Genomic DNA, 12345 nt, shown 5'->3' with positions numbered 1-12345 from the left:
TGATCTGTATAGTTATTGTAATCAGAGTGAGAATTACAGGGAAATCTGTAAGGAACTTAAGGGAGGCCTGCCTTTGTTTTCTGCTTTTGATATGCTGGGTACAGCCTTATTCTACCATTTTTTCTGAATTTCTTCTTCTGATAGCTTTCCACCTTTCACGCGGTCCAACTTTTGCAGGTTCTATTGTATCTTTTATTTATTTGTTAATCATTTTATTGGGGGCTCGTACAACTCTTATCACAATCCTTACACACATCCATTGTGTCAAGCACATTTGTACATTTGTTGCCATCATCATTCTCAAAACATTTGCTTTCTTGGTATCAGCTCCTCATTTTGCCCATCCCCCCCTTGTATCTCTTACTTGCAACTGGCCAAATCTTACTATTTTTCAAACTGAAAGAGCTAGTATTTATTTGCACTTTTGTCCATCATGTGTGCGCATTTCACTCATCCAGTGAGTTGCATGCCTCTGCTGGGAGGATAACAACTGGCAGGCTGGGAGGAAAGGAGAGCTGGCACTTGAGACCCTGGGTCCAGCCTTTGTTCTCCAGCTTTGAGACTGTGGAACGTCTTCTCCATGATCTCCCTTGGCCTCACTGCCCACTAAAGAAATGTTGAAGTTGAACTAAGCCTTTCATGTTCCATCGATGTCTAAAGTTCTTTTATTTAATCACTTAATTTTGGTTCGTGTTACTCATTTCAATATTAGTTAAATAGTAACAATTGAGTTTTTAAAAGATTTTTTTTTTCATGATAAAACACTGCATTTATTCAGCAACCATGATTCTGAGGCAATTTCCAAAAAGATTTGGCCACATTGGCTCATTTAGTCCTCTTGTCACTTTTTTTTTAAAAATTTTTTTTATTTTAACAATTTATTGGGGCTGATATAATTCTTTTCACAGTTCATACATATACATACATCAATTGTATAAAGCACATCTGTACAGTCTTTGCCCTAATCATTTTTTTCTCTTTTCTTCTTTTACATTTTATTAGGGACTCAAACAACTCTTACCACAATCCATACATATACATACATCAATTGTATAAAGCACATCCATACATTCCCTGCCCCAATCATTCTCAAGGCATTTGCTCTCCACTTAAGCCCCTTGCATCAGGTCCTCTTTTTTCCCCCCCCCTCCCTCCCCATTCCCCCCCTCCCTCCCCATTCCCCCCTCCCTCATATGCCCTTGGTAATTTATACATCGATATTTTGTCATATCTTGCCCTATCTGGAGTCTCCCTTCCCCCCTTCTCTGCTGTCCCTCTCCCAGGGAAGAGGTCACATGTGGATCCTTGTAATCAGTTCCCCCTTTCCAACCCACTCACCCTCCACTCTCCCAGCATCGCCCCTCACACCCTTGGTCCTGAAGGTATCATCCACCCTGGATTCCCTGTACCTCCAACCCTCATATGTACCAGTGTACAGCCTCTGTCCTATCCAGCCCTGCAAGGTAGAATTCGGATCATTATAGTTGGGGGGAGGAAGCATCCAGGATCTGGGGGAAAGCTGTGTTCTTCATCGATACTACCTCACACCCTAATTAACCCATCTCCTCTCCTAAACCCCTCTATGAGGGGATCTCCATTGGCCGACACTTGGGCCTTGGGTCTCCACTCTGCACTTCCCCCTTCATTTAATATGATATATATATACATATATACACATACATATATACATATACACATATATACACATACATACACACACATAAAAGATTTTTTTTCTATGACATAATTTTAATAGCTTTTAAGTAAGTTAATGTATTTATTTTTGATATCTGGAATAGCATCTTGAATTTAGTAGATGCTCACTAAGTTTGTCGAATGAATACATTCTTTTTTGTAATGTTCTAAAAACTAGAATCATGCTTTTAGAAAACTCAATCTATTTTTATATTGTATTACCTTGATGGTGAAGGGAAACGTTCTTTGCTTGGAGTTTGCATAAAGGGGAAGCTGTGGTGATGCAGTGCTTAAGCACATGGCTGCTAACGGAAAGGTCAGGGCCCAAACCCATCAGCAGCAGCCTCTTTGTAGGTGAAAGATGTGGCATTCTGCTCCTGTGAAAGATTTACTGTGTTGGAAACCCTGGAAGGTCATTGTGAGGCTGAACCGGCTTGATGGTAATGGGTTTGGATTTAGTTTTGGTTTAGGTAGGTAGAGATGTAAAGTTTGGATTAAGAATGAGGTGCTTGATCTTTTGTTTAACTTGTATTTTAATTTCTCAATGATAGAATTATGGAAAACAGTTTCTCTTGTTAATAATAAGTGATAGGTAAACTTATGAGGTGAGTTAGCCCCACTTACAGAGTAGAAACTGAGGCAAATATAAATTTGCCCCAAATTGATGGAGTCTGGATGGCTGATGCTGGAGCCTTCTCAAAACCAAACTCAATGCCATTGAGTCAGTGCTGTGGGTTTCTCCTACAGCGATCCTCCTGTGGGTTTCTAAGACTGTAACTGCTACCGGGAGTTGAAAGCTCAGTCTTTTCATTTGGAACTACTGGTGGTTTCAAACTGACGGCCATGGGGATCGCAGCCCCGTGTGTAACCACTACATCAGCAAGTACTTGAAATGTAGCTCTTTAGGGTACCCGGGTCTGGACTGGCCCTCAGGGATTCTAGATTAAGTACTACCAATATTTAAATCCCAGTCTTGTTTGAGACTAAATAGCCTGGGCTTCTGGACTGTCCTCAGTTAAAAAAAAATACACACACACATTTTAAGTGTATACACACATATTTTAAGTGTAAAATGACATAAAATAATTCCTTGTCTTTCTGAGATTAGTTTGGACAAACTGCACGAGAGACTCCATTCGTGATGAAAGAGAGGGCCTGAGACATTCTGGCTGTCAGGGGTCTATGGCAGGGGAGTTGGAGAATCCTCTGGGGTTGTTTGTTGTACATCATAGGTGAGCGTAATAGCTCTGATATTAGAATAACTGTAGCTCAGGGCCCTGGCTTCTTGAAGTAGGACCGGTATATGGAAGTAACCTCAGAGGCATTGCCTCCAGCATTTAAAATAGTCCTAAATTGTAATACAGTTTCAGTTTGATACATTAAGTTAAGTAAGTGATAAAGGCAGGGTGGTGTAACATACATTTATTGTTACATTGTTCTCGTGTATGGGAAGTCCAGAAGTTGGCAGATCACAGAACTGATCTTAGTGGCTTCATGCTGTCACCAAGTACCAAGATTCCTGCCCGCCACTAGCTGTCCTGCCCCCTTTGATGTTGGTGGCATCCTCAGGCTGCTACAGTGACGAGCAATTTGAGACATTCCTACATTGAGCACTGTCTGAAGAGAGGGACTGTTTGTTATTCTGTCAATTTTTCTTATGGCTGATGGAAGCTTTTCTGGAGGCCTCTGGGGAACTTCCACTCTTGACTCATTGGCTGAAATTGGGTACCACACTCAGCCTCTCATTCATTGGCAAAGGGCATGGGTTGGGACTAACTAGCTAGGATAGAGTGGATAGAGAGTCTGCAAAGGTGACCATTCCCAGAGTAACTTGCAAAGTATTTGGGTATGTTTACCAGCCTTGATATTCCAGTTTATTGAGGGGCCAGTTTAAGAAAATGCATTTCTCACCCTAAGATTTTTATATCTGTAGTGGTACACGTTTGAATGCCTTTAGTTGTAAAAATTGGTATCTAAGCAGAAAGACATCAGATTTGAGAAAAGAATGTAAACCACGTTGACTGAGTTAAATTCCACAAACACTGTGAACTCCTGACTCTTGGGCTAAGGAGTGAGGGAAAAGGAAGGTTGGATTTATTTTTTTTCTCCAAATGCATGGTTCTAAAATAAGTGTTTTCCAACTTCCTGTAATTCATTATGAAATGTGTTTCATGATCTTGATTATTGAGAACATAATATTTAAGTGCACACCATAAAAGTCTTTGCCTTATTTGGTGTTTTCATTGTGCTGCTAATTTAGTTCAGAATCCGCAGATTAGGGCTCTAGTTCGCCATCTATTGGTGTTGGAGCTGTTCTTTTAACACCCTCTGGTATAATACTGTGGACTTATTTTTTGCTCTGTTTTTTAATTAACTAAAAAAATTATCCCCAGGATCTTTTTTTGGATGTGTCAGCATTGATTCATTGGCAGTGAGTTTATATATTTGAGGGGGGTACCCCCTAAAAAAAGATTTTTTTTCAAAGCTATGTATTTAAATTTTTTTTTACAAAACAACCTTATCATCTTCAAACTATTGTCTATTACACATTCTTGGAAACATTTTTCAAATTCATCTGTTTGGATAGCTGACAGCACCTCCTTCCTTTTTTTTCTTCACTTCTACGTTGTCAAATCACTGTCCTTTCATGTCCCTCTGCATTTGAGGAAACAAAAAAGTTGCACAGAGTGAGGTCAGGTGAGTAAGGTGAGTGTGGCAAGAGGCATGCTGTTTTTTTACCAAAAACTGGCACACTGAATGAGCAGGTGCATTGTCTCGATGGCAAAACCAGTCCCATCCTGCCACAAATCAGGCCTTTTATGTTGCACAGTTACACATTCTTTTCAGAACCTCTAAGTAGAAAGCTTGATTAACAGACCTGACCTGGTAGAACGAACTCTAAATACGCTCACTATAAGTCAACATTTTGACATTTTCATCTGTTTTAGAATTTGATGGATGTCCATAATGAGGTTTGTCTCAAATGACATTTTACCTTTTTTGAAATGATAAAGACACCTGTACACTTGAGTTTTTCCCATAGCTGTGCCCTTGTAAGCTGTATTCAAGATCACCAGTTTCTGACAATTTTCCAGAGCAGGAAACAAAATTCATAGCTGCACAGTGTTTTCTTAAATCATCCATCAAAAACAAAACAAAACAAGGTTTGAGCAAAACTGATTTTATGAAAAAAAAAAATTCACTTTGACCAGAGAACCTTCCCAGGCAACGCTACTGGGCATACTCAAAGTGAGTGGGAAAAATGTGCATTATAAGGCAGAGCTTTTTTTGGAGGGGGATAGGTCATGGGGGGGGTACCACCTTGTATACACACACTCAAATACATACTTATGTAACATGCATATATAAACTTATTGCCATCAAGTTGGTTCCAACTCATAGTGACCATGAAAAAGTATTTTTGCAGTGGCTGTACATCTTTGCATGAACAGGTACCCTCATCTTTCTTGCAAAGAAGCTGGTGGGTTTGAGCCATTGACCTGGTGGTGAGTAGTCCAAGGCTTAACTGACAGCGCCACTGGGGCTCCATGTATACATATCTCACCAGAAAACTCACTGCCATCTACTTGATTTTGATGCTTAGGGAGCCTGTAAGGATAGGGCGTAGAGAGTTTCTGAGTCTGTCAATCTTAATGGGAGCAGTAAGCCTCATCTTTCTCTCAAGGAGCTCCTTGCTAGTTTGCACTATCAACTCTGCCATCAGGGCTCCTCCGTATATATACATACATACCTACATAGTAGTTTATTTATAATTTGATACTGTGATTTTTATACTTTTGATATTTGAGAACCATGACCATAGGATTGTGATTTGAGTGCACATGGAAGCTCCCTGAAATATGGGTGCAGATGGCATAGGTCCAGGTGAGTTAGTATAATTTGTGGCCAGTTCGAAATTGTTCTGTAATGACGGTGAGGGTGTTTTTAACGAGCAGAAGTGACGTGTACCACTGGATATTGGGTCTGGTAAGCTACTGCAAAGCAGTGTGCATTTCTGATGTACCTTTTTGGTATAGAGCATACACTTAGCATCTGCTGAGTTTGATGATTTAGTTTTTGGAATTTTCTCCCCTATCATAGTCTCTCTGAGTCTTTTAAATTGATATTTTCACAAGTTGCATAATTACTTTTTAATAGCTCAAAGGACTACTTTTTGGGTAGTTTTTTTAAGGATGATGTAATGCATGTAAATGTGGCACTGTGCATTACAGTCCTGAGATTTTTACATTTAGAGAAACCCTCCATTATATTAGGGTCTTTTGGTGAGCCTGAGTGCTCTGCTAACAAAGTGGCCATAAGTGAAGGTGCCACCAGTTTAAACCAGCTCTGGCAAGAGTGGAAAGTTTGCATTAGGTTGTGAGATTGGGTTTACTCTATGATTTCTTTGTTAAACTTTTACCATAGCAGTGAACTTCCTTTTGGTGGCGGCAGGAAGCATAAATACTCATTGTGTAATGCCATTTGAGTTTTGGCACATCTGCCAAGGCATGACACCCAAAACAAGCCTCGTGCTGCATAACGAAAACTACAGTTCCCAGCGGGCCCGGCGCTGCCTGGGCCTTTACTTCCCCTCTTCCCTCCCGGCCACCCCTTCCCGGGCTGGTCCGGCGCGGGCCTTGGACCACGCTTGCGCAGTGGCTACGTGCGGTTTTTTTTTTTACACTCTGGCGGCTGCGGAGCGCGGCACTGGGGCTAGTGCCCAGCCGTGCTGCAGTGTACCGAAGCTGGTTGCTAAGACAAAAGAGCAGCCGAAACCGCTTCACTGGTCAGGGAGCTTCCCACCCGATTCGGCACACGTTTTCCTCAGGAATAATGTGGCCCAGATTGCATTGACAGTTAACTTCATAGTGCAAACAAGTTCCTCGCTCACGTCCTCTCGCTCCACCGTGCTAGCCCTCCTAGCCCCTCATAGCCGGCGCGCGGCTCTGCCAGCCCCAGCGCAAAGGGAATGTGATGGCGTCAGTGTTTCAGGTTAGCCTCACGTCAGCCGGTGCTAGGTCCTGGCGTCCGCTTGCCGCAGTGCCGCGTGCCGCTCGCCCCGGGAGTAGCCAGGACCCGGCGCCGCGGCCTCCGCAGACAGAGGTGCAGAGGCCGGGGCGAGGAGCCATGACTGAAGCGGCGGCGGCGGCCGCGCCTCCTGGCTGCTCGCGGGGGCGGCGCGGCGGGCGCCCCCTGGCGGCGCGCCGGGGCGGAGCGGCCCTACACCGCCGCAGCCGCAGCCGGCGGAGGCGCTGCTGTCCCTCCTCCCCGTGTCCCCGGCGCTCGCCCGCTCGCTCGCTCGCTCCATTCTCCCTCCGCTTCAGATTAAAGGGGGGGAGGGAAAAGGAGCTCGGCCGCCATTTTCCCAGTGCCGCCGCCACTGCCGCCACCGCTCGCCGTGCCGGCGGGAGAACCGAGCACCTTAGCGAAGCCGACTCGTCTCGTCGCGGCGGCGCGGGGGCGGTCGGAGCGCGTTCCCCGGCCTGGAAGAGGCGTCCGGGGGTGGCGTTCGGGGTGCGGGCTCCGGGCTGCAGACGGCGGCGCTTGTTTGTGCGGGGCGGGGGGGCGGCTTCATCCTCTGCCCCCGCCCTCCCGGCCGGGCTGCGGCCCCCGGCCGTGCCCAGACCCACCGGAGCGAAGGAAGGCCGGAGAAAGAGCCCGAAAGAGAAGAAAAAGCGGCCGCTCCCCGCCGCCGCCTTCCCCTCCCCCTCCGCCTCGCCCCCCCGCCCGGAAAGTCAGGGCGGCACCGGGCGCCGGGGGGGAGGAGAGCGGCGGGCCCGGGCCGGAGCCGCTGCCGCGCGCCCCCGCCCGTCGCCCGCCCGCCCGCCTGCCGGCCCGCCGCCGCCGCCGCCGCCGCCGGCCCTGGGCGCCCTGGCCGGGGGGCTGTTTGCAAACTGCGCCCATTTTGTGGGGCTGAATCCGCCCGGGCTACGCTCCTCCATCACGTGGTAGGTGCTGCTGCTGTTCCTCTCCTCCCGCTGCCCTTTCTCCTTCTCCTCGCTCTCCCTGTGGCTCCCATGTCTCCCTCTCTTTGTTAGTTGTAACTAGAAAGGCTGGGCAGGGGAGGAAAAATCCCCGGAACTTTAAATGGCCTCTCTGGGCTTCCCCGCTGCGGGTCCGGGACTGGGAGTCGCCCCAAGGGCGGGGGTGTGCGGGGGCCCTTCTCCACCAGCTGCCGCCTAGTTCGCCAGGTTTTCCTTTGGCGTTCTATTTAAAATGCGGCCTAAAGAGCTTGATTTATTCCCGTAAGAAAAAAAAACCAAAACAAAAAACCAAAACAAACTCTGGCTCTCGCCTTGAACTTCTTGACTGCAAAAGGCCTTCCTCTGCTCGAAACACGTATCTTGTGCGTTTCACGGTTTGTATCACAACTCTGATTGTTTAGTGAGATGGTTATTTGTTTCATTTATTTATTAGTCTTGTTGCCTGTAAATCGAGGTCACTTACGTTTTCGGATCTAGTCTCCCTCAAGCGGACGTGTTTGCCTTTTTTTTTTTTTAAACTAAAGAGGAAGAGGCATTTATTTGCTTTTAAGTGAGTTGGAATCCCACTGCCTTTTGGGGGGCCTGTTTTCCGGCTGACGGTCTATTGAATTTCAGTAAATAGTTTTGTTTTCCGTCCGACAAACAATCCTACTCCCATGTTTTCTTTAAAAAATCCTTTTGTTTTCCAATGTCGAGATCCCTGTGGTTTTTTTTTAAAAGAGAAACAAGCGACTTAACTATTGCTTATTGATTGCCTTATGGGAGAAGGGGTGACATGATGGCGCCACTTTAAATTGCTCTCTTTCCTCCCCCGCCAGCACCCCCCCACCTTTATTCTGGAGGTCATTGGAGCATTTTTTAACCTATTAATAAAACTGCACTTCAGAGTGTTAATACAAGTCGTAAGACTCAGCGTTTGGTACCTCAGGGATCTGGAGACCCGAATTTCGCGGTCCCAGAAGTTCCGGGCAGCCTCTCTCCAGTCCTGCAGTCTCGCCTCCCTCCCCTCCATTCACAATCCTGGTGTTGCCATCGCCTTTGTCACGTGGCTAGCAATCATTGTGTTTTTTTTTGTTTGTTTGGGTTGTGTGTTTATATTTTAAAATTATAGCTTAGAGGAGCTTTCCCCCACCCCATTGGAGAGATCTGAACATTTTAGCTACTTTAGTTTCAGAGTCGGGAAACATTTTAAAATAAACGATAAAATTACATAATCTTTGGCTTGCATAATCATGGTATAGTTACTGTACTTCATCTCCAAAGTACTTACAAGAACATGCTTCAATTGAACATGCTTCTTGTCACAAAATAGCCTGCAAAGTCTATTTTTCTTTCTGGGTCGTTCGAAGTACCACTATTTACAAAGGCTTAAGTGGGCGTGTGTGTTCCCCTCCCCCCTCTATAGGCTCCACTGGTTCCCTTTCTAAAATACTTTCTGACCCCTTTAGAAAATCTCATTCATCTATTGGCCTTCTTTTTTTTTTCTAATAACAAACAACAGAGTACTTTTGAGTAATAATTGTTTTCTTCTTGAGGCTGTTTTGTTAAAATTTCTGTTGCATTTTGGGTCTTAGGAATTTTGTTTTACTCCTAGAGCTTTAGAAAAGTGGTGTTCTTCATGTCAGTTTTCCCGGTTAAGTAGGCAAATTTCCATTTTATAAAATACAAAGTACATCTCTCTGTTTTCTTTTTTGTAAATAATTTTATTGGGGGTTCATACAACGCTTACCTCCATCCATTGTGTCAAACACATTTGTACATTTGTTGCCATCATCATTCTCAATGCATTTGCTTTCTACTTGAGCTCTTGATATCAGCTCCTCATTTCTCCTTTTTATCTACATAGTCTACTAGTTATGTTTCCTTTAAAAGAATCTGTTGTAAACTAAAACCCCCTTTAAAAAGAAATAAACATAAAATGTAGTGACTCTTAAGTATCCATTGATCCTTCTACTCTTACCATGTATATTTTCAATGGTTTGGGCTATTTTCCTTGCTAACAGTTACATCATGTCATGTGATATGTGCAATGTGATGTGTAGTTCTAAAAATAAGTCAAGGTAAAAATGCTTCAATTCTTGGGAATTTAAAAAATGTACTATCAATGTGGGATAACAATCCTTAGTCATGGAATTCTGAGTTGATTTTCATTAGGTTTATGCAGCAAAGTATACGGTTCCTCTGACCTTTAGCAAATCTGATGAATTTGTTAGTGAGCTCATAATATGAGGTGGTTACCTTGCTTTCTCAAGTGTGAAACTATTTGGAGGGAAACCGATGTGGTGACAATGAATTCAGGTAGTCTTAATTCTGTATTATGATTTTCTCTGATAATTGTCTCTTTTAGTTGTATATGTATTAGGTATTTTTGATATGTCTGAATGCAGTTAAAAGTGATCAATTAAATATGATTAACACCTTTGAGGTAGAGTTGAGTTTTTGGTCACTCAACTGATTTGAATCGGGGAAGTGACTAACTTAGTAGGGGTACTGTTAGAAATCTGCACTTTACTCAAAGCATTAGTATTTGACTTTTTTGTGATTTACCTAAGGGAAGTTTACAATTATTATCAGATTTTCTCTTTGTGACTACACACTTTATATCAATGGTGAAATCTTCAGAGGCCTGATTATTAGGTTGACTTAATCTACTGAGGAAAAATCTGGAAGTTAGAAAATGAAGTCCTAGTCCACTCAGTGAATTTTTATCCAGGTGAGAAGGAAAAACTATACTTTTTGCCCTTCCTTCAAACACTGCTGATTCTCTCCCATTTCAAGCAGTGCTACACTGTAACTAGTGTATGTAACCTCTAGTGTATGTAACCTCATGTTGTCTACAGGTTCTAATGTAATTTGTATCTTAGAATGAAAAGCAAGTTTTAGATATTTTACTGTTTGCTATGATCTGCTTCATGTAATCTATAAACATGATACACATGTGGTTACTGGTATTGTTTTAAGAAGACATTTTTATGTTGATTCTAGTTAGGTTTTTGGTAACAAGTTACCTTGTCAGACAGTTCCTTGCTTACCAACTAACCTAACAATGCCCAATTTAGGCACACCCATAGTTCAGAAGCAAGTTCTGTAAAGCCTATTAAAAATTCAAGGTAGGCATAAAGGTTTTGTAGGAGCAGACAGGCTCTGTATGAAGTTAAAGATGTTTTAGTGTATCTGGAGTTTGTTTAATGTTTTTTATGCATAGACAGATAACATTAAATGCTGTAACCAAGGGGCTTTAACAAGTTTGGGAAAATGGACTTAAAACAGTAAGGCAATTTTTTTGTGTGGCCCCTGTATTAAAGACATTTGACTAATGTTAGACACATTTTATCCAACTGTTCTGATTTATGTACAGCTTCTATGTAAAGACAGATTTAGGCATGGAACTTTTGTAATCAGGGAACTGTCTATACCAGAGGAGCGTTAAAAATATTTCAGAAACACCAAATTCATAATGGATGATTAAAATGGGAATATGAGAAAACCCTGCACTTAAAGAGTAATGCTTATTCCTAATATTTACTCCACTTCCTTGGGGAGGGGTTGGCCGAGGTTATTGCTTTTTCTCTGCTTGGTGTGGACATTAAGACACAGAAGTTAAGTGACTTCCTTCCTGGAGAGAGATAACATTTTTAAAAGCAATTGATTTTTCCAAAGGACCTCCCATTCTCTGGAGTTTGAGGAGGAGCTCTGGGTTTCTGTGATTGTCCCTGAGCCAATCTTAATCTTATCCTTGAGTGGTTTGTTTAGAGTCTTGAAGCACCTTTTCTTTGTGCTCTTTTCTCCTTTTAACATAAATTTGTCTTGATTGGTTAGACTGCTCCTTTATAAAGGAGCATGGTGCAGGTGTCGCAAATAAAATGGTCCCAAACACCTGGTTTACCTGCTGTGTCAGTTCAAAGAGGATTTGGACCACATTTCGTCCCCTAAAATAGAACTTTTGGCATAAAGTACTATTTTGTGTCATTTTGTTTCTGAAGATGTATGGTTAAATTGCAGTGTCTGTTCTAATAAATTGTCTCTATGTACATAAAGTGTTAGTATGCATTCGTACCAGAGTCTAATAATTCCTACCTTGAAATGAGAGATGAAAAATCCAGGTGAATATATATGGTTAGAAAAGAACATGACTAGAAAGGCAGACTATCCCACTGCTGTAGAATTCAGCAACTTTTGAAGGCCAGCAGAGGTAGGAGGTAAGTGTTTGGTGTTTTGCTTGCCAGTTGAGCAAAGAGTTGTGGTTCCTAGCAAAAGTCATGGGCAAAGCTCGTTGTTTGCAGTTGGAAATGGAACTCTTAGGCTGGCTACCATTTGTCCTTGCATTATGCCATGTGCCTGATCTGAGGATATAGGTAGGTAGTATGAAATACATGTCGGAGAAAATACTCCATTGGATGTGATTTACCAAAAAAGCTGGGCTCCAAAAGGGGCTGTTGTAGATCACTGTTTTTAAAAGTATTTTCGTGTTAAGTTGGAGGATACAGGTTAAGCTTAAAGCTCTTGGCATGAGGAAAACTACTTTTCCAAAGCAGAGCACGACTCACAGGGCAGTGCTTCAAAAGTTTGTGAAAAATAGACTGGAAAAATGAGATTTTCCCCATGAATTCTTTGAAGCCCCTTCATTCTCGTGAATGAAACACAAAAAACTTGGGCAGCCTGAAAT

At 43.1% G+C, this 12345-nt stretch overlaps 1 protein-coding gene across 6 annotated transcripts in view; it reads left to right on the top strand.

Annotated features, from left to right (window-relative positions):
- The window catches only part of KANSL1 (KAT8 regulatory NSL complex subunit 1), a 190886-nt gene that overhangs the window by 25693 nt on the left and 152848 nt on the right, over positions 1 to 12345 (top strand). Inside the window, exon 1 of one of the 6 annotated variants that reach the window (XM_075562017.1) lies at positions 7486 to 7643. The exons of the other annotated variants lie outside the window; for them this stretch is intronic. The gene's annotated coding sequence lies outside the window, so the exon portion shown is untranslated. Of the gene's footprint in view, positions 1 to 7485; positions 7644 to 12345 lie in introns of those variants that run through there. 6 annotated transcript variants of the gene reach the window in all.

The sequence above is a fragment of the Tenrec ecaudatus genome, chromosome 10 (assembly GCF_050624435.1).
Source record: "Tenrec ecaudatus isolate mTenEca1 chromosome 10, mTenEca1.hap1, whole genome shotgun sequence".
Lineage (NCBI taxonomy): Eukaryota > Metazoa > Chordata > Mammalia > Afrosoricida > Tenrecidae > Tenrec > Tenrec ecaudatus.
Note: the sequence above shows the minus strand (reverse complement) of the source record. Positions and strands in the feature narration are given on the sequence as shown.